Source organism: Falco punctatus, assembly GCF_963210335.1.
Source record: "Falco punctatus genome assembly, chromosome: 13".
Lineage (NCBI taxonomy): Eukaryota > Metazoa > Chordata > Aves > Falconiformes > Falconidae > Falco > Falco punctatus.
In genome coordinates, this window is record NC_137593.1 from 10,327,109 (window position 1) to 10,350,831 (window position 23,723).

Consider the following 23,723-nt stretch of genomic DNA (forward strand, 5'->3'; position numbering starts at 1 on the left):
CCATATGAGGAAGGAATGTTCCTGCTGGATGAAAAAAATATGTGTATTTACTTTTCAGAAGTAAATACAGAATCCTAAACATGAATACGTCACAAATCTTCCAAACCTGGTATTATATTGCTGGTCAATGAGCAGCTTGTTAAACACAGCAAGTAAAGTCAGTGGTGATTTACTGAACAGTGCACTCGATAAATCACTGCTCCACTGCATCACTAGCTGCACAGACTGAGTGATCTCTGACCTGCTGTGTCCTGTCTGCTACTGTCCTGCAAACCACACAATTATTTAGATCAGCCCAGTGTGGGTGCAAGTCACTGACATCCTGGTTAGGCAACATGACATGCTCTCTGCGCTGCTGTAAATGACAATGAGAAGTGCTCAGCACTTCTTCATGAGCTAACTGACATACAGAAGCTGCATGGTTTTAACTTCAGATCAGTTTAAAACCAGATTTAACCGGAACTGGTGTGAACGTGTTTGGGGAAGACAGGTATGCTTCGGTGACTCTGTCTGGAGAATTTTACACCCTGAGAGGCATGATTGCTCCTAGCTTGTTTCAGTAGTTTCTTAGCCTGGAGACTGTCACTGTCCTGCCTTTTAAAGAAAAAGTGGCACCATCTGAACTGAGGTAGTATAAAATCATACCAGTGCCTCTCCTCTTCCCTCGTCCATCAGCTTGGCAGCGATAACAGGGCTGAGTAACATCCTCTGCTCCTTGGCTTGTGCCTATGCTACCTGGGATTTCTAGGTGTCCTTCAGGCAAATACAGAAAGGCCAAGGACTGTCAGCCTGCTATGTGAGAGCCAAGTGAGGTTTTTGTTGAGGGGTGATATAGCTACAGTTAGGGGAGAAACAAACACAGAGACCTTTAAGCCCACACATGCTTCTTCAGGCAGGATGCATCCAGTCCTAGGCCAACACAAAGTAGCCTTTATTTGCACATGCTGTATAGACCCTGAGATGGATCGGGGGTGGGAGAGGGCAGAACTTTTAGTAAAGTCCTGGCTAGGCATAGGAAGTGGCCATCCAACAGAGGATGCAGATTGCCCTCCACTGACTGCGTGCTGGCTGAGGTTTCCAATGCTTTTGCAGTGGAGCACACACGTTCCTGTGACACACGGCAAGGCAGAAGATACCTCTGATCCCAACCTCCCCATGTGCCTAAAACAAAGCAACCATCCAGTATGTGCATGTGGCCAGCTGCATTCCAGGAGCCTGCCCAGAGCCAGCAGGCAGCAGAACAACTGCACAGAAAAGTTGAGGAATTCCTGGAATTTCTGAAGAGTATTAAAATAACCTTAATATCCAATAGAAAGCAGGTATGAGAGACAATAGCAAAGTGGTTGCTTGTCCCTCTTTGATACCTGATTAAGTGCAAATTTTGTCAGAAAGCATGTGAATGTTGAGAGTGTTTATTTCAGCTTTTCTCTACCTCCCAGATTCTTTGGGAGCAAGGACACAAGGACTTCTCGAAGCCTCCAGAACACTCAGTAAACCACTGTACTGTAACAATATGATTATTTTTTTTCTCCTGTTCCAGTTCCCAGAAGTATTTGGATCTATAGTATGAATATGTCTTCTCTTGCTATTTTACACGCATTTCTATCAGCAGGAACATCTCCCTACATGGCAGCATACACTTCACTTCAAAGATCTTCCCAACCCTTTAGGGTATAATTAGACTTGTAAGTGCTGGAGCCAATCTGCCCAACAGGGAAACTTCTCTGAAAACAAAGATTTTGTAAAGGTTTAAAGAGATGATGGCAAACAAGAAATGGCTAGTGGCTTCTTGAAATTTCTCCTGCTAACTGCTCGTTCATTAAGTCTGGTGAAAGAGAAACAGTTCTCTGTGCCTAACAATGAAGTCAAGAACAGTTTCTCTTTTAAAATGTAGGCTTTAAGCTCTTCCCCTCTACCAGCTGAAAGTTTTCAAGAGTCCGGAAATTAGACCGGAAAGACATGCTGTTAAGGCTCTACTGTAACACTTAATGTCTCAGCCACTCACCAAAATCACCTTATCTCAATTGTAATACAAGTCTATATCATATTACATTATATTATGTTGTGAAAATTGTTACATCTTTCATTTACATACTGTAGGGAAAGCTTTGCAGTGGATCTTACTAATGCCATACAAAAGAGGAAACTCATTCCCCCTTTTGGGGGAAAACCTTTTGGGGTTGTTCAGTCTGGAAAAGAAAAAGCTCCAGGGAGACCTTATTACAGCCTTTCAAAATATAGAGGGGGCTTACCAGAAAGAAGCATTTACCAAGGCCTGCAGTGACAGGACAAGGGGCAATAGTTTAGAACTGAAAGAGGGTAGATTTAGATTGGACATAAGGAAAAAAATTTTTATGATGAGTGTTGTGAGGCACTGGAACAGGTTGCCTAGAGAAGTTGTGGATGCCCCATCATTGGAAGTGTTCAAAGTCAGGTTGGATGGGCTTTGAGCAACCTGATCTACTGAAAGGTGTCCCTGCCCAAGGTAGTGGGGGTTGGACTAGGTGATCTTTGGGTCCATTCCAACCCAAACCCTTCTATGATTCTGTGATTTACCTCTGCCTCCTGTAGAAGCTCTGCATCTTTGGCCGGCAGCTAATAAAATCAGGGATCTTTGTTCCTCTCTCCTGTCATATGCAGCTCTGATGATTACAACAAGCACTTGGACACCAAAGCTTTTAGCAGCACTCCCTGAGCTAGTAGTATTTTTGACACCAGTCCACACCTAAATTTAGCAATTCCCAGACCAAACGTCAATGCAACTTTGCTGTTGCTGATTTAGAATAGGGCTCTGGCACATTATTCTCATTCTGAAAATAGCTTCTAATTCTTTACCCAGGGCAGAAGTGCTAGCCTGTTCTACCCATGCAACCTGACGATTCAGTGTTATAGTTATTCTCATGTTCAGAGTGATGCACAGACTGATTTATGAAGCTCCCAGTACTTGTTAGATCAATGAAAACTGAGGGTAGGCCTGACCCAGATATCAAGATTCACTGAATTTAAAGGACGCTTAAATTTAAATTGTATCCAAATCTGCAGTTGGAACCTGTCATTTAAGGGTACAAACACCTTCAGGCATATACCCGCAGGCGGCACCTCACTCCAGGATGTGAGTTTGCAAAGTGACAGCTGGCTGCTGGTGTGCAGAAGTGATGCCAGATGCTCCACAGATTTTCTCAGCACGTAAAGCAAACTTTATGTGCACGTTCAGAGGATAAGCAATGAGTTTGGGCTGTGTACACGCCTGGAGACTATTTTGCATGTATACAGAAGTCCTCTATGCATACATGATAGGTAGGTCCATCCCATATTAAACTTGACTCTCTCATTTGAGTCCCATAAATGATACCTCAGTCTCCAAATCCTAGAGCTGGTCATTTATGAAGTTAATTCTATCTGAATATAAGCTCTAGGAGAGCTTAAAGTCTCATTAGAGTTTAATTCAGAAAGAAGGGATTATGCTGCTTGTGTGACATGTCACATCTCAGTAAAAAACTACCGATGCCTTGCCATCATCCATCTTGTTATTCAGCAGTATATTCAGCAGACATGAATGAAAATTAGACACAAGTAACGCTACTGTAACTCCTGCCACTGCACACCTACCACTTCAATATACCTGTTTCTGTGCTTATAAGTGATCACAGTCAAGGCCACACTGACAACCCACTGGTAACATCAAGACCATACGCAAACCCTGGGGGGTCATCTCATGAAAAGAGTTAAGCTGTGGTCAGAAAGTCCAGGAACAGTTGTCACGTGTTTTCAAAGAGAAAGCACCAACCTTGACTAACCAGGTCCCCTAGCCCTTGTTGCAAGGTGATGGACGAATCTGATCCAAAAATCAACCAGAAAATATTCCAAATTTACAGGAAATTCAGATTCATACCTGATATAACTGTTTGGATGCAGTTTCTTGATCCACAAGTACGACAGAATAACTATGCACCTTTGCACGCTCCCAGTCACTCCCTCCTGCCCCCCCTCCTTGCGTTTGACAGTGATGGCACACCAGCATGGACAGTCAGCTAAACTGGTGAGCAAGATGAGTTGATCCAACTCACAACTAATTTCACAAAAAGAAAATAAGTCAGCTGCACAGTTGCTAGCCCTGTATAAGGGATAGAAAGGGAGAACGTGGGGTGGGTGTGGGGAAAGAGGAAGAAAGGACAGCAGCAGCAGCCCTAAATGAGCTTAGACTGATTATGAAACTGTCATCTGAACAGACTTATGAATCAGATTTCCTTTTTTAAAATGGTACCACAGAACATCTGACCAAATCAGCTCCCCATCATAACATTTGAACATAAATTGCAAAATATCACAGTAATGTAGTTAATGCATATAAGATACTAAGGAGTGCATTAGTTAGGACTCCACTCCATGAACCTTTTGATGCAGTAACATCTATACAGGCTGCCTACAGCCAACTGTGTAAATTATCCAGAAAGGGTTGCCCTTCTTGTGGTTTTATTAGAAATGTCTATTTCATACTTACAGTCTGGGCTCAGGATCATGTGGTTATGAAAGACCATCAGATTTCTCATACAAGAAACATGTAATGAATACACAGAAAGATTTGAAAATGAAAACTAAAAGGCTGTCAGTTAGATTATGATATAACAAAAGCACTACGAAGGCCACCTCAAAGTAAAGGTAATGAGAGTCCAAAATCACGATTTCTGAATGGAGGGTGCTTGTTTGGCTTATCAAACAGAACTGCACTTCTAGATTTTAAAATTGCCTTTCTATTGATTAAACACCTCCTCCCCTGAATCTTAGGCCCAGGCTCTGTATACTGGACTGCACTGGACAACACAACAGTTAGGGCACACAGATGCTGTTTGATCACGCTAGTCCATCCTGTTGGAACGGATGTATGTGATGAAAAAGGCAGCAGGTGGCCCAGAGGCAAAACCCTCTGAGAGCACTGCACGGCTTGCTCAGGGCTCCACATAGACTCAAAGGCTCAGAAGTGTTAAATGACAGATCTCTGATCCCAACCTTCTTGTAAAAATACTACATTGGCAAGCAGGCTTCTGTGTTACTTACAAATGGCTTTAAGTGAATTCCCTCCTACCTTCTTCTCCCACCGGGCAAGAACAGCCATAAGCACATCGCTCCTACCAAGAGCGGGAAACAGTAACAGCAGAGCAGCTGCTGTTAACACAAATCTGCAGGAACTGCAATTCATTCTACAGAATTGTAACATCTAGGTATTTCTCCCCCTTTTGTTGAATCTTACCTACTCATTATTTATGCTGAAATAGGGCCTGAAGTCTCCAGCCAGACGCGAGGCCAACTGTGCCAGATGGCCGCATGCGTACAAGGAATCAGCCTGTCTAAAATCCCATTCCTGCAAGCATGCCACAGTACTTTCCTGCATCCGTTCTCAAGTATTAGTCCTTATGCCAATAAACCACTTTGCTCTCTAAACACCTTAGAAGCCCCGAGCCTGTGCGCGCTGTAGTGGTGCATGACAGCGTGTGATAAACACATAGGGTAGGTGTTTCCTGGAGAAAAAACATGTGTGAAGTGCTTTTTAGAACAGCATGCTTGACAGCGCTGTTTCCTCTCGTTGGTTTAGCTATGTAACCTGCTATGTGCTATGCATCTCTGTCAGGGCTGAGGCCAAAGTGGGCAAGATAGAGCTGGGCTGTTAAAAGATTTAATTTATAAACAAATAAGGGTGATGTTTTAAAAACACCCCACCTAACAACATTACTGGGGAGAAGGATGAGGTGAAGGTTTACTTCTAAATAATTTTTATCTCAACAGAGGATCTGACCCTAACAGAATATTTTTTTTTAAAAAAAAGGAGAGAAGGGGGAAGAAAGAGAAGACAGTAAGTCCAGTTTTTTCTACTGGAAAATAAAAACCCCGAAGAAACACTTTTACTGTAATTTCAAGTTGAAAGCAGGATGAAGTCTGCCTACTTCACTGGCAGAGATGTCTCTTAAATTGGGGAAAATTCAGATCAACCAAGATGGGAAATTAGTGAGCACAAATGAAATGTGGTTGATCCTTTGAGCAGATGTCACTTTTCAGGAGAAAAGCGGACACAACTGTTAAGACAAATAAGACAAACTCAATCACACCAAACTCAGTCTGTTAGTAGTGCTGATCAGAAGCAGTAACTTTTGTTCGATAATTTAAATACCTTTGACTTTGCCTTCTATGGACCTAGTTCTTAGAATCCTGTAATTATGTCTGAATCATGTTTCCCCACACACGCCCCTTAAATTTTAAAGGTACCTCCTGATTTTGAAAATGTGATTCCATGATGCTGTGTTTTCTGGAAGCTGCATTATCAAGACACAGACAGCACAGAAATATTTTGGGTTTAAATTTTAAATGTCTTTGGAAACAAATCGACTTTGGAACGCTCAGAGTTGAGACCTTTTCATGCTTGTATTTGGCAAGCTGGCCTCCTACATATTAAAAATATTAAGTTAAAATTGCAGGCATAGAGTCGTATTTGGTTGAAGCATAAATGAATCACAGTTTGAGGGGGTTTTGAGTTAGGTGTGGAAGGAAGAATCCAGGTGCTTTTTTTTTTTTTTTTTTTTTTGCTGTCTGGTTTACCAATTTCAACTGAAAATGAAAACAGGAAAAACTGGTATTACCAGCCAAGAAATCAGTTCTCTAGAGTTTTGAAAGTATCTATCATTGAGAGTTTCTCATTCTGAAAGGGACCCTTTTATCACTGATAAAATACTTGAATGGGTTGACAACTACAAGAAAGAATGAAGAATAAACTTATGAAAAAAATAATTGTGAACTAGGAAGGAATCAGCAATTACAGTTTTGGTAAGAAAAATTAATAACACTTTGTTTATAAGGGTATTTTTACTGTTATTTAAACACTGCTTAGACAACATGCCAAATTTACACAGCTACCTACAAAGTTTTTCTGCTAAGATGAACTGTGAAGAATTGTATTTTGTCTTACTGCAGAATCAGATGAAATCTGGGAAGGCCGCTAGTAAGTGTTTAGTCATCTTAAGACACAGAATAGGAGAAAGGAGAGATCAAGTGAAAAACTCCTTAGGCCTTGAAGTTTCCCCAAACAAAACCTGTATTACAAAGCAACCCATCCTTCTGTGGGATTGCTAACTGCCCAGGTTTTACCCTTGCTCTACTTCTGCCGGGTGCCCTGGACAACAGTATTCCCATCTCTGATTTCCTCTCGTGTGTGTAAAAAGAAAACAGTTCCTCATTTCACAAAGATGTTGCCAGATTTATGGTTGTAAAGTGACAGACACCAATTGTCATGATGTACCACAGTTAAATTTCTGTGAAGTCAGTGATGAGGTCAGGAATGATTCAGATCAGTCCTGAAAGAATGGAAGATACACAGTGGACTTGTGTTTGATACTTATATTCAGTGAGAAATTTCAGATTTCCAATAAATCATACAAGGCACTGCAGTATAAATGGCTTTTCAGCTTAACATGAATGAGCTTTTTTTTTTTCTTTTTCTCCTTTTTTAACCTCATTTCTCTTTTTACAAAGGTTTGCAAAGGTGTATTAAAGAAGGCACATTCCTGGCACTTACCTTGGTTTGCTTTCTAAGTACTTCCATCTCGGTCTGCTGCCTACAGTGCCTGCCTTAATGCTGAGGTACTTCAGTGAATCAGGCAATCCCCTCAAGACAATGCAAATAAGTCACTAATTACGTGGGGAAAGTAGAAAAGAAAAACCTGCTAAAGCCCACCGTTATTTCTCCTCTTAATATTTCCAACAAGAAGTAAGTTTCACTGCGACCTTAAACTACCTACCCAGATGTTATTTAGCACCTCGGAGACTTAGCGCAGCAATTAGCTAAAGCTTTGTCGCGTCCCCTAAGATATTTTTAAGACGCATCGTTGAATTTCTAAGAAGCGTTACTGTTAGCAGTCCAAGCGTCACCGCACTGCCGTTTCCCCACACAGCTCACCGCCGCCTCACCCTCGCCACCTCCTCAGGAGAGAAGAACAGGAAGAGGGAAAAGGGAGGAGGAGAGGAGAAGAAAAAAAAAAAAAAAAAAAAAAACCAACCCTGCACCACCCCGGCACGGGGAGCACGCACGGCGGCGGAGGCGCCCCACGCCGGGCGGGTGTTTATAAACAGCGGGACACCCGCGCCGCGCGCGCCGAGCGGGGCCGAGCCCCAGCGCGCGGCGGAGGGGGAGGAGAGGCGGCGCCGATTGGCTGCGCGGCTCGCGGGCCCCTATATGCGGCGGGCGATTGGGGCGGCCCGCCCGCGCGCGCGGGTGGGCGGGCGGGCGGGCGGGCGGCGGCGCGAGCCCCCTGCCCCGAGGACGGAAGCGGCGGCAGCGGCTGCCGGGGCTCGCCGGTCAGGTACCGCCGTCTGCGCCGGGCCGGCCGCCCTCCCTCCCGCTCTGCTGGTGCGTTCGCTTGCAAAGAGCAGCCGCCTCCCTCGCTTTCGGTGTGAAGCGAGTAGCTGGGTAATTAAAGTTAGCGAATGTACTCTGCTTTCTCCTCTCTGTCTGGCTGCGGGGGCTGCAGGGGCTGGGCTGCTCCGGGGCGGAGGGTGTCTCGCTTCTCCGCGTTTCTGGAACTGCGGTGCCATGCTTTGGGCAAACTAGTTTTCCGACTGCTTTGTTTAAAAGGTTTCTCCGAACGCGGTTGTCTTACTCCTGCCGTAAAGAAAGAAGGGTTTTGTCCGGCTTTTGGGTTTTCACATTTCTGCGGTGAACGAGACCCAAACTTCAGCGCAGTTTTTCTGTGTTTTGCGGAGCCTTCCAGCAGATTCCCCCCGGGTCTCTTGCCATTGTCTGATTGTCGATTGTGTTCAAAGAAAAGAAAAAGCAGGGAAAACTCTGAAACATTTTGTGGCCCTTTCGGGGTATTACTCACGCCCCGAGCCGCGGAAGGAAAAACTCGCAGCCGCTCAAGGTTTGCGGGGAAATCAAAGCAGTGGCAGTGCCGCCGCCCCCCGGCCCTGCATCCGGCAGCCGCTCCCGCGTTCCCATTGCTCTAAATATTAATTTTATTTTATTTTTTTTTTTCCTCTACAGGAAAAGTGGGTGTGGGGCTTTTTTCTTCCCCTGCCTAAGGAACTCGCAATTCCGGCTCGGAGTTTCTCCGCTCAGCCCTGGGTTGCAACACGGGGACGCGCCCCCGAAGGCGCCGGGGCAGCCCTCGCGCCCTGCCCTCGTTAGCGCTAATGAGCTCCTCTCCCCGCGCGGAGGCTGGCGGCGCCCCGCCGGGAGCACCCACCCCTCTCCCGAACTATTTCTGGGGACTCCGTAGGAAAAAATCGGCGTGAGGAAACGCATTAGGCGAAAGGGGGAGATACCGAACGCTTTCAAAAAGCGCCTTAATTTTTTTTTTTTTTTTTTTTTTTTTTTTGCGGCGGGGCGGCGGAGCCGGCGGGCGGCGGTCGGGCGCGCCGCTGCGGCGGGGGTGTGCGAGGGGCAGGGCCGCGCCGGCCCCCTCCTTTGTCTGCCCGAAGGGGCGGCCGCATGGCCGGAGCTGCTGCCGGGGCTCCGCGAGTGCCCGGGGCAGGCGGCAGGCGGGGCGGGGCGGTCCCGAGCGATCGATCTGGCTCATGTCGGGATCCGCGGGCGCCCCGCAGCTGCCGGTGGCGGGGGGGTGGCGGTGCTGCGGCCCGCCCCAGTGCCAGCGTCCCAGTATTCCCGAGCCTTGGTTTCACGGGTTTTGGGAAGAGCTTGGGATGCGCTGGGTGCCGCGCCAGGACGGGGCGTGGGGCAGAGCCCTGGAGTCCGGCGGCGGAAGGGGCGGCGGCGTGCTCGCCCTCGCTGGGGGCGCATCGGAACGCCTGTGCTTTTTAGTGTCTTGAGCTGCTGCTGAGCAAGATGTTGGGAGTGTCCAGAGAGGGGAGACTGGCTCTGTTGTAAGCAACTAAACTAAGTGCAAGGCAATGCCAAAAAGAAAAGCCTGTAATTGTGTTCTGGCCGTGCAAAGCGGTGGAGGACTCTGTACGTGCATCTTCATCTAGTGACTCGCCAAGGCTTACGCCTGAGGATCCCTTAGCAGTAGTGTTGAAACGCCTAGTGTGGCTGTTGAAATCTGTTTTGTATGATGCTGTCTTGTTCTCACTTCTCCTCCCCAATTCTTGCATTCCTCCTAGCATTTGGAAAGGGGAAGGGATGGGGTCAGCAAAGGGATAGATTATTTTAAAAGAAGGGAAAACAGTTGTAATCTAAGAGAGGATAATGCCATCTTTTTTTTTTCCCCTTGTTGAGCAGGGCAGGCAATATTAAATCACAGTTGATAACAGCCATGGAGTATTCTAGCAGTATTCCAGAAGGCTGGACTGTCACATAGAGCTGGGTGTTGCTCTGGTATTATGGGAGTTACTGGTTGTTCTGCACAGAACTAGTTTCATAGAAGCCGACCATCTGTTATATACAGAAATATATCATTTTGGTAAAAATATGGGCTTTTTTGCTGGTAAGGTTTTGGGGTTTTTTTTCTGCTTAGAAATGTGATATCTGCTTAGTAGCTCTCTTCCATTGAGTCGGTCAAAACTGTATCGCTTTGTTTTCTCTAAGATCCATAATTACTGAGAATCAAACTGGTTGCTCATTCTGCTCAAAGCCAGCAGTTGGGACAGTCTCTCTGGACAAACTGGAATAGTGAGTACTGAAGCTAGGAATGACAGTTCACTTACAGATCAGGGAGAAGCATGTGGAAAACCCTGCAAGTCATAGCTTATCATTTGAAATGCCAGTGGCTTGTGTTGGGTGTTTTTCTGCACCTACAAGTGTCATGGCATCCAGGATGTGCTAAGCATTGCCTCATCTCCCATGGTTATCTGTCTGTACCTGAGGAATTGTCTAGGTAATCCTTTAACTTGATGTTGCTTACTAAAAGTACAGAAGTGGGAGGGGGTTTTGCTGTTGGGAAACCTCACTGCAGTTTTGCTGTTACTGCAGTGGGTCTGCTGGGCCTTGGAACTGGCTAAAAGTGATGGATTAGTGTTGTGCTGCTAGAACTTCCTTCCATACCAGCCTGCGGGGTTTAGTAAAGTACCTTTATCAGCTTCCTAGGATACACACATATTGAGTGAGGCTATCTGACCATTTAGCAGACCTCAGTAATAACTACTCTTCAAATTCCAGTGCAAAGCAGCATGGTGCACCTCGGTCAGGTTGGCTGGAAGTGACAGCAGGATTTTCCACTGATACAGCAGACATTGTGTATTTGGAATCTTTGCCATATTTGGGAAACTGTGCTCCAGATTCTGAACAGAAATCTGTACATTCCTGAGTCTTCAAAGGCTGAAATAAGTCACAGACACTTGAGAGGTTTCCCTTTTCTCATAAGTTTTGAGAATAGGATATTTGCCCTTGGGAAGCAAGGGGAGGAATGCTATTGAAGGATCTGTGAAAGATGACACCAGTTAGATTCTGTAGTCAATGGAGAAACCATCAGAATGTATGGAAATAGGATGATGAAACAACCCCTTTGCTTTAGAATTGCAACTTTTTAGTATGAACCTGTACCAGTCCTGAAGTTTACCTGTTGCTTGGGTGACTGCGTAGTCTGATCTTCAACATAGAACTGTGGCTTGGAGATGCTGCTGCTACATGCCCAAATAACTCAGAAAATCTAACAGATCTCAGGACTGCTTAAACATCCTGTGGACAGATGATGTTGAAAGTAGAGAATGTTGTAAGCAAAAGTAACTCTGGTTTGAAGGACTGTTGAAGAGGGGCATAGGTCTACATATTGCTAAAGACCGCAGACTGCCTTGTAGTGCAGTGCAAGTTTACCTGCTGCAAACCAGTTTCATGAGGTCAAGTTTGGTGCCATCTCCAGTTTGCTGGATGTAGTCTTACAGTCTGAATAAAAAGGGTTCGGTTACTCAAAACTTCCAGGAATGCTGCTGGTGCCTTGAAGGTAAGCTGTCACCTTTCAGATGCAGCAACTCAACCTCACCCACTCGGGTGCAGCAACTTTGAAATAAAGAACACCTTCTGCCAACACAGATCACATACTGTTGGAGGTGCCTTGGGACATACCAGCAGAGGAAGAGATTTTTAGCTAGTACTTTGGCATTTAGACTGAGGAAGGTTGCTTCAAATTGAACTTGCTGTTGGGTCAGTAAGTCACGTTCTGCTCACATTTCTCCTGCTGCATCCTGCAGCTTTTTTCTTCCAGTTGCGCTGCTGCTAAGAACCCGAAGAGTCTTGTGCTGATTGATGTAAACTAGCCTTCTGTCTTGGGGCAGGAAACTTACAGTTTTTCTTGTTCTTTAAACTGCTATTCATTGTACACCACTGCAGCCCCCTTCCCTCAGCCCTCTATTAGTTGTGGTTTTCCATGGAATATGAAATACAGGATAGATGGATTTTCTTCTACTTGACTTGGTTAACTAAAGGAAGATTAGCCTTTCATTTTGCACTGTATACTTGGGTATGTAATCAGTGTGTTTTATTGTTAAGACTAGACAGTGCTTTTTGCAACTCTTCCTTGTAGCTTTCCTGACTTTCCAATAAAATACTTATTCACTACACTTTCAGTAGGAAACCCTTGTAATGGGTAACAGGGGTGGTAAAGGTACCATACTTGCGACTAATTCTTTTCTGAGTTTCTGGCTGCTTTGTTTGAAAGACCCAAGTGAAGTCTTGTGGTAATTACAAGTACTGACTTTCTATTGCATTGTTCTCTAAGCTCAACTTTCTAGAATGAGCAGGCATCTTTAATGGATTTTTTTTGTTTTTCCTTCTGCCTTAAGTCATCCCTGTCTTTTAAGCTTCTGCTCCCATCTTTGTAGCTTCCTTCTAGAGTCCACAGACTGTTGTTTTGTGGTCTGCCTCCTAATGAATTCCATTTGTAGTTTCTACTTCACTGTTTCACTAAACTGTCCTCGCAGCAGAGCTTAATCTTGTGCTGTGTGCAGTTCAGTTACATTCTTGGCCTTACATCAGTCTTGCATATAAATGTGTGTGTATATACACACATATATACAACAGACACATTTATAAATTTAAAAATACTGTTTTTACTGGCTCTTGATATTATTAGTGTGACCTGCTATCCATTTCTCCTAAGCAGAGACAAGTACTTCTGGTTAAATGCAAATACACAAGTTGCTTCATGTTAATTTACAAAGACTGTAGTCTTAGAGAAACCTCACTGCTTATTAAACATGTTGGGAGTGTTTTGCAGCTCCTTTGTTTGACTTTTCTTATCCAATTTGAATCTTGAAGCTAGGCCTGAGGAATTCTTTGTGTAGTCTTCTGTTCTGCAGTGTGTTACGGCCATTGACCTGTTAGCAGCTCTCAGTGAGGGTACTTCATCTGTGGTGAGCTAGAAACTGCAGGATGCTGTTCTTGAGTTGCTACAGCTTACTGTATTGTCATTCTTCCACTTTTCTGCCATGAGCCTGTGCTGTTCCTGCTCCCCATGTTTTGTAACAGAAAAAAGCAGATGAGTGTCTCCTGTTTAGTCCCTGGCCTTGTTGCCTTGGAAAAAAAGGCTGTATAAAAGGCCAAAATTTTCCTTGGTTCCCACAGAAGTAGGAGAGGATTAATGGAATTCATCCCACCCAGTCTGCAGACAGGCTTAAACAAAGCCTTGTGCCGCTATTATTCCAGCAAATCTGCAGCTCCTTTGTATATGTTGAGGTGGTTCTCGATCCACTTCATGATAAAATCTGAGGATTTTGGCTTTCCAGCTTGCTTGAAACAAACATGGAGACCCCCAACATGTATGTAGGATCTTCTGTATTGAGTCTGTTCTTCAAGAGCTGTTGGTTCTTTGTAACTTTATGTGAAATACTTGACTGTCTTGAAAACTATTCAAAATGTGAAAACTACATTAAAGCCTTGAACTTATGTAGTCATATAAAATAATTGAGATACACCTTAGCTTAATGCTGTACTACTGAAATAAAGGAGGTTAGCTAGCCATATGAATCCAAATGTCATGGAAGTGCTAAACCAGTAGTGACTTCTGTCAACAGCTGTTGCAAATGCAGAAAACACTCTTCTACTTTTCCGGTGGCTGGCTCTTCCAGTACACTTAAATTTGGCAAAACGTTCTTTGCTGTTTTCTTTAACCCTCTTTTCAAACTGACTGCCGCTTCTCAACAAGTGGTGTCTTGGAGAGCACAAACCTAACAGGTCTGGATTGTGTCTGTTTGCTAGGAGTTTGACTTAACATACATGTACCTCTTAATGTAATGCTTCTAGCATGTTTATTCAGTTTCAGCTTTAAAGCTGTTTGGGGCTTTCTTATGGCAGTGAAGACTGTGTGCAGTCTGGAAGTTGGGACTTAGGAGAAACCGACAGTGTGGTGTGTTTGCTGTTTCTAGACTATTTGCCTGAAGTTAGGGTGACTCTTTTATGGAATTCAGGGTGCTGTTTATGTAACTTCAAAATTGAATTAATTAAAAATTAAGTTTCTTAACTTCTGTTGATGTATCTTGAATGACTAGTACTTCATGCTTCTGTAAAAAGTGGGTGTACATACATAGTGTGTGGAGAGAGAGAGACTTCTACACTGCATTTGCATTTGGTGCCAAATTAGTGCTGAACTACCACAAAAGGGAATTAATCTCTTAAGAAAACACTAAACTACAAATACTAAACAAGAAGCGAATACATGGTCAGATAGCCTGCTTGCTTCATTCAAATAGATTGATTTCCTATTAATAAAAGAAGACAACTCACTAGATGAGATTATCCAAGAAGCAGACAGGGTTATTAATAACTCTCCTCTTCCCTCAGCCTCAAGTAGAATACAACACTTCTTTCAGCTTAAGATTTGCTGGCAGCTATGCACAGTGGTGAACGGGAAGGGGTGAGAATGAACAAGGCATGATTCTGTTAAGGGCCAAGGGAACAGAGCATGCAATGACTGTCTGTTCTTAAGTGCTTGTCGATCTGTGGGTGTAAGGAAAGATAGAGTGGCTTAAGCAATATTTGCTCTTTGTGATCTCAAGAGGAGGGTTTTGAAGTGTTGTTGCAATGGCAGCCCCATTACGCTTGCGGGGGTGATGAGCTGTTAGGGGATCATTAATCTTAAAGAGGTTCCCTTTCTCATGATTTTTTTCATTCATCGGAAAGCTCGTCTCTGAATTATATATGTAGATGCTTTCTTAGGTATTGATAGAAGTATTGTTTTTTTCCACAGAGCTGCTTCTTTTCTAAGCTGATCCTATAGTTGCTTTAAGAGGACTGCCTTAAATTCCTAGGACACCTTTGTGTGTAGATGTGTGCTTTGCTTGAGGTACATCTCTGCATGGTGGATTCAACCTAGTGTTAGACCTTTGTGCTTGCTTGGGGGTGTGTTATGTGATGAGGAAAGCATGGCCTTGAAACTGAAGACCCAGGTACTTCCCAGGCAACACAGCAAATTAGTCTGCACTGTCTGGTGTCCCCGTGCATAGGACTGGGACCTGATTTGCTCCTTAATTTCTACAACATGTAGAAAGAACTGAAAAACAGGCTGTGTTCCTGACTATGTGACTTGGGTCATCTAAGTGGAAGAGTTTTTAACAAAAGTGATGTTGGCTCCTCCTGACCCCAGGTACTATTCAGATGGGAACCAGCACCAGTGTTCTGCAGCCCAGCTTCCTTAAACTCTTGTGTGTGTGGATTGCGGGTAGACAAGTAAACCTGCAGACTTGCTTCCCAGGGCTTTACTTGTAGGTTTAGGAATGTGAACTACTGGAGGAAAAGATTTGATGCAGAAAGGGGTGATCCAAGACTTCTGCCATGCTCAGTTGTGTATGGAGTATAAATGTCTGGATGGTAGGGCAGCGTGACACTTGGCTAAGGTTAATAAGCCATGCATAAGAGAGGCAAACTTAGGCAGCTAAGCTGATTTGGAAAGTCTAGATGGGATGTTACTCTGCTGTGTGGACCGTGAGTTCACATATCTCTGACCTGTGCAAACTTAAATCTGGAAAAGAGAGATGTAGCCCAACAGAACACAAAAAAACCTCCACTATTTCCTGTACCCAGTAAGTTAACCAGTATTTGACTCGACTTCTTTTTAATTCCAACATGTTTTTTCATTGCTGGTCTAACTGAAAAAAACAAAAAATGCAATGCTGTGGCACAAAAAATCCCTGCATTTTAATCTACAAATTGAATTGATTTGTCTTCCTGCCTTAGTGCCTGCATGCTAGTGACATGTGTAACATCCAGATTTTGACTAAATTTTTGCCGCAATAAGAGAGATCCATCTGGAGTTGGATGCTGAATTGGGATCATAGGCTAGAGTATTATCTGAGGAAGAGAGATTGGCTGCAGAGCAGATGAGAGAATGTTTACTCTGGAATGAAAAACTTAAAACATGGAACGAGGATAGCAAAGTCTAGCATGGTTTAGAAACAGCCATGGTACAACAGTATTGGCCTTCTGTTTAAATGAGCTCTTCGTGCACTTTCTAACTCACTGTATTTTTTTGAAAAGTATTCTGAAAAAAAAAGTGAGGCCCCATAGAAAAGCAACTTAAACTAGTCATCTTGCAATTAGTTGTCAGTCTAAAATTTTTGACTTCTGCTTTTAGCTTGGCAGCTAGTCTGCCTCAGATACTTGTTCAGCTTGATCTTCAGGTATGGCCTGGAGACTGGAAATCACCTTAGGTTTGTGGGGAAAGCAGGCAGGAAATAACATCTCTAGCTGCAAATAAATATTTGAATGGGCTTACTTAATGGCAGCAGAAGGAATTACTGATTAGGCATGACTGTAATGTTGTAGCTCTTCAACTTTTAACATGCTATGAAACAGGGATTCAGCATTACTGTGTAACTAGAGAATTTGCATTCTCTTGTCATCCAGTATTGAGCTTTGGACTAGATCCATAACTGCTTGCTTTTTCACAATTTCTTTGGCACAGGCTGCCCAGGGAGGTAGAGGAATCACCATCCCTGGAGGTAATTAAAAAAATCTGTAGACGTGGAGCTTAGTGATGACTTGGCAGTCCTGGGTTAATGGTGTGACTTGATGATCTCGAAGGTCTTTTCCATCCTAAATGATTCTATCATTCTATGATGCTAATTGCTTTCTTTATTGTGGGCAAAACAGTTTTCTTCAGCCTTCAGTTTGAGCCAACTTTCAGCTGAGAGCTTGACCTGTGTAATGGGATGTCCTTCTTGCAAGGTTGTCTGAAATACACATTTGTAAAGAGATGAGTACGCTAATGTGGGATAGAAAGCAGTGGCAAGCTAGCCCTCTTAGTAATGCCTTTTGCGATCCTCACCCACTTTGCATACTCTGAGACTGATGTATAGTCACTAGAAAATTCTTTACACCACTTGTACAGAAGGTTCCAAATATGAACAGACATAACCTGCTATAAAACTGGGGGGAAGCTTTCTGGAGCCTGTAAAAAGTGCTGACTGAGGTGCCGCTCTGAAGCAGAAAGAGTAGCGCTGTACAAATGGATGTGATACTTAAAAGCTCTGCCACCTACACCCAATGGGTAATGTGAGCAGCTGCAGTTAGTGTGCTCTGCCCCTTTGCTGTCTATTTTTGCCTTATTACATGGGAATTGAAAGGAATGTGTACCAATCTCGCACGTCTTTAAATACTGGCACTGCAAAAGTGAATTTATATAAATACAGACTGCTGTTTGGTGTAGTATTAGAGCTTATCACTGGCATCTGCTGAAACGGGTGCAATGGGTTGTACAATAGGTACCACTATGGCCTTTGTAGTTGTATCTTAGGGCTCTGACTTGCTGCGTGGAAGTTAAGTGCTCTTAGTCACTCTTCTCAGAAAATGAGGGTGTGTGGCCTCAATCAGGTTGCTGCCAGACTCTGAAAATTCAGAGTATTATCCTTACTGTTGGTATGAAGAACTGGCTCTTTTCACCCAATCTGCTGCACACAAACCAAAGAATTGCATGTTGGTGCTTGTGCATTTTGTGCAAAATCCCTTGAACTAAATTACTTGTATTTTGGAGGTTTTCATGCTGGAAAATGCAGTCCTCCTTTTTAGCTTGTATGGGGAAGAGTCTGCAGTGGATATAGTAGGTTAAAGCAACTGAAAACTGCAGTCTAAGCATAGACTGGTGCTTGAAAGATGTGATTCTGCTCCTCTCCTGATATCTGCACAGTAGGTGTTCTAGGGGACTGACTGATGAAAGCACCTTAAGGCAATTCTGTCCATACTGGCAGATGTCTCCATTTAGATTTGCTTGTAGCAGCTGGGAAGCTTGCTGCTGCTTTTAGGGGAAATGGAAGAAATCGCCCTCTTCCTTTCCACCCAGTGGGCACAGCAAGTGCAAAATCTCTGTAGAAACTACATCTCTACTGGCACTTAGATGTCTCTTGGCAGAGTTGAGTATTACAATCTGTTTCTGCTTCCAGCCCTGAAGGAGTTGAAATGCTTTGCTCAATTGCAGTCTAATGCTTTGCCATCCTTTGAATTTCTCTACCAATGAACACTTCAGAGATTGCCCCAGCACTTAGAAGTGTTACACATCAATGAGAAGCAGTAAGTGATTGCAGCTTTGTGTCTCATTTTTCTATATGATGCTGCTGTTATCTCTGATACAAAGCTCCCCTGAAGGAAATGCTATACTTCAGGGCCTGTTATTTTTCATAAGGGGATTACTTTTGACTGAGCGACTTCAGAATCACTGAAGGAGTCTGTGTTTTGGAAGGTGTTAATTTCACCTGAAAAATCAGGTGTCTGCTCAATCTGAGAGATTCTCAATGCATGCACAAAAAACATCTAAGAATGCAGATTCTAACATCCCAGGAAACTGTCCCCTGCCTGCTGCTGGCAAACTAAAGAATTTGCAGGCAAAGCCTGCATATGAGACTGCAGAAGGTGTGTTAAATGTTCTTGAAACAAAATTTTCAAAGCTACCATCAGTGATCCCTGCATTAATGTTCTTTATTGATGCAGCATCTATGACTTGACTTTAAACTTTGCATAGATCTTCATAGCAGTAGGCTGGTTCTTTTTGTTAATCCCATTGTCATTGTGACTATATTTTTCTATGGGATACCTGTCCAAATTGACATCCATTTCTCACCAGTTCTGTACAGAAGAAGGTGTAACAGTGGAAGTTTTGACAATACTTGAAATTATTTTCTTTGCAGGCTGTGTGCTTATGCTTTCTTTCCATCCTGGCACTTGTGAACTACGTAGGAAGGAAGGTTTAGCTAAGTACCTTAATGCATCTTTTTTTCCTTAAAGTGACCTGTCACTACTGCAGGAAATCCTAGAAGTGTCACAGGTGTAGCTTAGTGTTTCTGTTCAGTTTTCTTTTGTGATACAGCTCATCTATGAGGAACTTGAAGATTAGTTTTAAAGCAAATTATTAATGTATAAAGAGTTCTTCAGATCTTGGGGAGTGAAGGAGGACATAGGCCAGGGTAGAGATGGCAGATAGCATGACTTGTGAAGACATGTCAGCAACAGAAAAATGGTGAGGAACCTGGATTATGTAATCTTGTAGCTAAAGCTGTAAGCAGCAATGTCCATTCAGGCTTTGCTCCCATGAACTTAGGCACATACTTTCTTACCCTTTAAGTAGTCAATTGGAAGGGAAAATATTGATAAACGTGTAATTTTGTATTTTGATGGCTTAGTTGATGTGCTAACTTGACTATGTTTCTGTTGGTCTTTTGGTGTAAGCAGTATATAAATCAGTACTGCTGGAGTTCAATTTCATAGGAATTTTAACTGTTTAAATTGCTCAGAAACCAAACATTGCAAACTAGTTTAAAATTCTACTTAAACAAAACTGTCAAATGTGCCAAGATGTGTTCTTTGAACCCTGTAACTCCTTTCTAAAGAGATTTTGAAAGCTTCAAGAAAATCCAGCTTGCTCTTTTCAGGATTGTCGTATTACACTGAGCTTGACAAATTTGTCTGAATTAAATCCAGGCAGTGCTAATCTTGGGCCATGCAGCTTTAACTGCAGAGTTTCTGCTTCTGGTCACCTCTGTGATTGGGCACACTCCTTTGGTGCTGCAGTTTAGGTCCATGTGACATCTGAAGTCTTCCAGCAGGATGGAGCATCTCTGCAGTGTGCCTCCTAACCTGGACATCCCGCTCCATTATTAAAAAAGTTCTATCTGGAGTAGCTCATGTGACAGGACTAGTCTGAATTCAGACCAAAAGCCTGCCCTAGACTTTAAAGTTTTCTGTAGTAACACAGGGCCTGGTAGTAGCCTTAAAATTGAAAAGACTGAAAACTTCAGAAACGTGCGTTACATCTGGTTCTGCAAAGGAAACCGTTGAGTGCTGTTGTGCACTTAGGTTAGGCTCTAGATACAGCCTGACCTGAATTAAGCACTCTGATCTTTCCTGCAGGGTTTCAGCAGTTTGCTTTCTGAGGGGAAGATGTTGGGAGGAAGCTGAATTTGGCTTGTTGAGCAACTGTATAAGCTCCAGAGCTGTTGCAAGCTGTGGAAGGTCTGTGTGGTGAGGATGGGTTGGGGAAGAGTGACTTTAAGGCTGTTCCCAACTGGCAGCAGTTAAGCTTTTGATGTCAACCATCCCATAGGACTGCACCCTTAAAGTGTCTCTTTGGCACAGCCAGGGTCAAGACATGGACATAAGAGATCAGCAGCTCTTCAGATGACTTCTGTTTGAAACTAGGTAATGTTTGAGGTGTTCTTTCTTGTAGATCTTCTGAACTTCATCTAAGAGTTGTTGATGTGAAAGGGACAGTTGCTACAAGCTGATAGTGCAAAATGGTTCTATTTAGAATGGTGTTTCCTGGAATATCCTGCCTTGCCTGGGAAAAGCCGCTTGTGATTTAAACATAGCTTCTGTCCTAGGCAGAAGGAGTAAAAATAACTGTATATTATGATCTCTGTCTTTGTCCTAAAATGTGTCACGCAGGGATGTGGTATGTCAGATCTTACAGGTTAATTAAAGCCCAGCATGTGTATCGTACCACATGACAGAATTTGTAGCTGGGAGTTGTGGGGTGTTCCCTCTGGGCGGTCTTAGTTGGTCTCTCTTGAGTTTAGGGTTTTTATCGGGGTGGTGGTAGTTGGAAAAAAATTTCTGTGTTGGAGTGCCTTATGTGTGAATGTTGTCCCTTCATGGCTCTTTTCCCTGCAGGTCTGTGTCTCTGGTGTTTCATGTCTAAAGTGTCTCTGTTTCTTTAGGATCTCCCATGTCTGTCTCTCCTCAGAGGACTTTCCAAAACTGTTCTGTTTCTGTCCTGAAATTAACTTCAGACTGACTTTTTTCAAATACTGACTGCTGTGAGCATTTAAAGTAGCTCTCTAAGGATCTGCTTTTCCACAGTGGTCATTCTACAAGATACCAAGTTTGCATAACAAACCATGGTAGCTCCACTTTCATCCTAGAATATCTTCTGAATGCAAAATACAGAAGTGTAAATAGTTACTACATTCAAATGACAGTCATGCTTGTAATACTGAAAGGTTAAATTACAAAGCCCTTTAGGAAAGGTAGGATCGCTGCAGGGTGAAAAAGGCTTGCAGTACTTGCAACTAGACTGCATGAGTTGTGAATCTTAAATCTACCAGAAAGGAAGGCAGCTACAGGAACTGTGTATGGGTGCTTGGTTTTTCCAGTCTTTCTCCAATCTCAGTGGATCTAAAAGCTTCCAAGCCGTAAGTAAGAAAATGCACACCAAGAGGCAAAACACTTTTAACTATGGTCAGAAAAAATGGCCGTCGAGGATGGTTTTATCTCTGTTCCACCATGTTTCCTCTTGCTGGGGAGAACACATGGGTATGGTATGGTGGTTGGGTTTTTTTCTTTTCTCAGAATCTTGAGAATTAGTTGTCAGTGAATAGCTCCTGTGGTGAGTCAGCCTGTTCTCCTGTTAAGGGAAGAAGAGCATGACTAAGCCCGAAGGATGGGTGTTGTAAATGAGCTGTAAAAAGTTCTGACAATGAAAGATGGGATGTTTCTGAGAGGGGATTCTGAACAACTTCTGTCTACTAAAGGCTGATCTAATTCCCCTGAACTAGATCGAGGTAGTGATACACCAGACTGTTCCAGCCTTTAGTCAGGTGATTTCATGGCTTGTTTTTTCTTCAAGGAAAAGCTTAAGTTTTCTTTCCAGCATCTCTGATTTCCAGGAGGGGGGGGGTGCAAGGGAGCAGAAAATCTATGTGCATCTCTTGTGCCCTACTATCTGCTCCATAATAAAAGCTGTTTCCGTGGTGACTTCTGTGTTTTGTGGTTGCTGGTTTTTTGTTCTGGAGGTGCTTACTCTTCCCTAGTGGCAATAACTGTCATGTAGGTTAGTTTCACTGCTAGTCTTCAGCGACTCTCACTTTTGTGTTTGTGATGTTGACTGTTGTCTCTTTTTACCAGATGACTTGGGCAATTGCATATTGTTGCCAAAACATGTTATCCAAGTGTAACCTAAAAAAGTTGTATTTGGTGACTAGGATTCCAGTGTTTACCAGGGTAGACTTTGCTTCAAGTGGCTAAATAGATTGCCTCCTGCTCTCTTTAACTTTCAGAAAAGTCAGTCAGCTGTTATAAGCTGTCACGATGATCAGGCAACCTGACCACCTAGGCTGAGCTTACCTTTTTTTTTTTTTTTTTTTTTTTTTTTTTTTTTTTTTTGTAAACTTAGTTGGGGGAATAATGCTGCAGCATTAGTGCTAGCTGGTCAACTTCACAAAGAGTACAGAGTTTTTGGAAAAGAGCACCAATAAGTATCTAGGTTGGAGGGAAAACCAGAACTTATCCTCACTCTCAGGAAGTAGCGGGCATCTTCAGACCCAGTCCTCCAAAAGGAGCTATCAAATGTCTGGATTTCTGTGACATGCCAGCTTGCCTGCATCTCTGTGCTTCATCTGAAAGCAGTAAGCTTTGCACTAGCGTTCTATTGTAAAGTTGCTGAGTTTATAACTCTGAGGTGCATTGTTTAGCTTCATGTTTCCAAAATAAAAAGGGTTTAAACTGATACTATAAAAAGGGCTGACTTTTATTCACCAAACTGCCCATACAGCTTTTTTGTTATGCACTACAATTTGCAAGCCTCAACTGCACCAATGCACAGGTTCCATTTTTAACAGCCAGTCCCCTTCCTGTCGTAGATAACTACAGCAGAAAATTGCTGCAGGTTTTCTTATCTCTGTATAATCTGTTCTGTTCTTGTCATGCTGTCTAGTTGCAAGACCTCAAATGGGTAAAACAATGTCAAAACATTTGTGTTGCATGTAACTTTTTTAACATAATAGTGACAGCTTGTGCTCTCTTGCTTCAGGGGCTGTGTGTCTGTGCAAGTAGTGCTTAGCTTGTGGGGTGCTGTTCCTTATGGTGCTAGTCCTGCATTTCCTGCTGGACTGAGAGCTTACTCTGTTGTCAGGTTTTTATGGGATGAACAAGTACTTCTAATTCAGGCTGGTTTTGTTTATTAGATAGGAGAGACAACTCTGGCTGCAAGAAGTGAATTTTACAAATTGCAGGGGAGAAGGCTGGATTTGGTTGGACTTTCTGTGCTTAGGGTTATTTTCTTCACTAAAACTCTGGTTGGTAGCAGAGACAGGAGCACTGCAACGTTAGCTGTCCGGTCTTAACCGGTGTGTCCGTGAGAGGGGTGCCTAACTGGAGAGTCTGTGTGGTGCTGTCTGGTGTAGCTTGCTCGTAACCTGCCTCATAACGGTAGCTGGGATTACAAACAATCTCTGTCTGCACCATCAGTTAAAAAGTAGAGGTCCTAAGCTGATACATGGGGTGTTTGGTAATGGGTGCCATTGGAGCATGGTTGTACTAGTGGCACTTTTCAGCCAACCTCAGGCTGGCTGTGGAGGTTTAATGGCGGCTTCCC

At 43.4% G+C, this 23,723-nt stretch overlaps 2 protein-coding genes across 12 annotated transcripts in view; one reads left to right on the forward strand and one right to left on the reverse strand.

The window, feature by feature from the left end:
* Positions 1–23,723, reverse strand: part of MCF2L2 (MCF.2 cell line derived transforming sequence-like 2) — a 190,519-nt gene that overhangs the window by 63,143 nt on the left and 103,653 nt on the right. The gene's annotated exons all lie outside the window — the stretch shown is intronic.
* Positions 3,715–23,723, forward strand: part of B3GNT5 (UDP-GlcNAc:betaGal beta-1,3-N-acetylglucosaminyltransferase 5) — a 67,631-nt gene continuing 47,622 nt past the window's right edge. The window contains exon 1 of one of the 4 annotated variants that reach the window (XR_013931662.1): positions 3,715–8,452. The gene's annotated coding sequence lies outside the window, so the exon portion shown is untranslated. Of the gene's footprint in view, positions 8,453–9,233; positions 9,257–23,723 lie in introns of those variants that run through there. The other 3 variants (XM_080409222.1, XM_080409223.1, XM_080409224.1) reach the window with 3 other exon arrangements.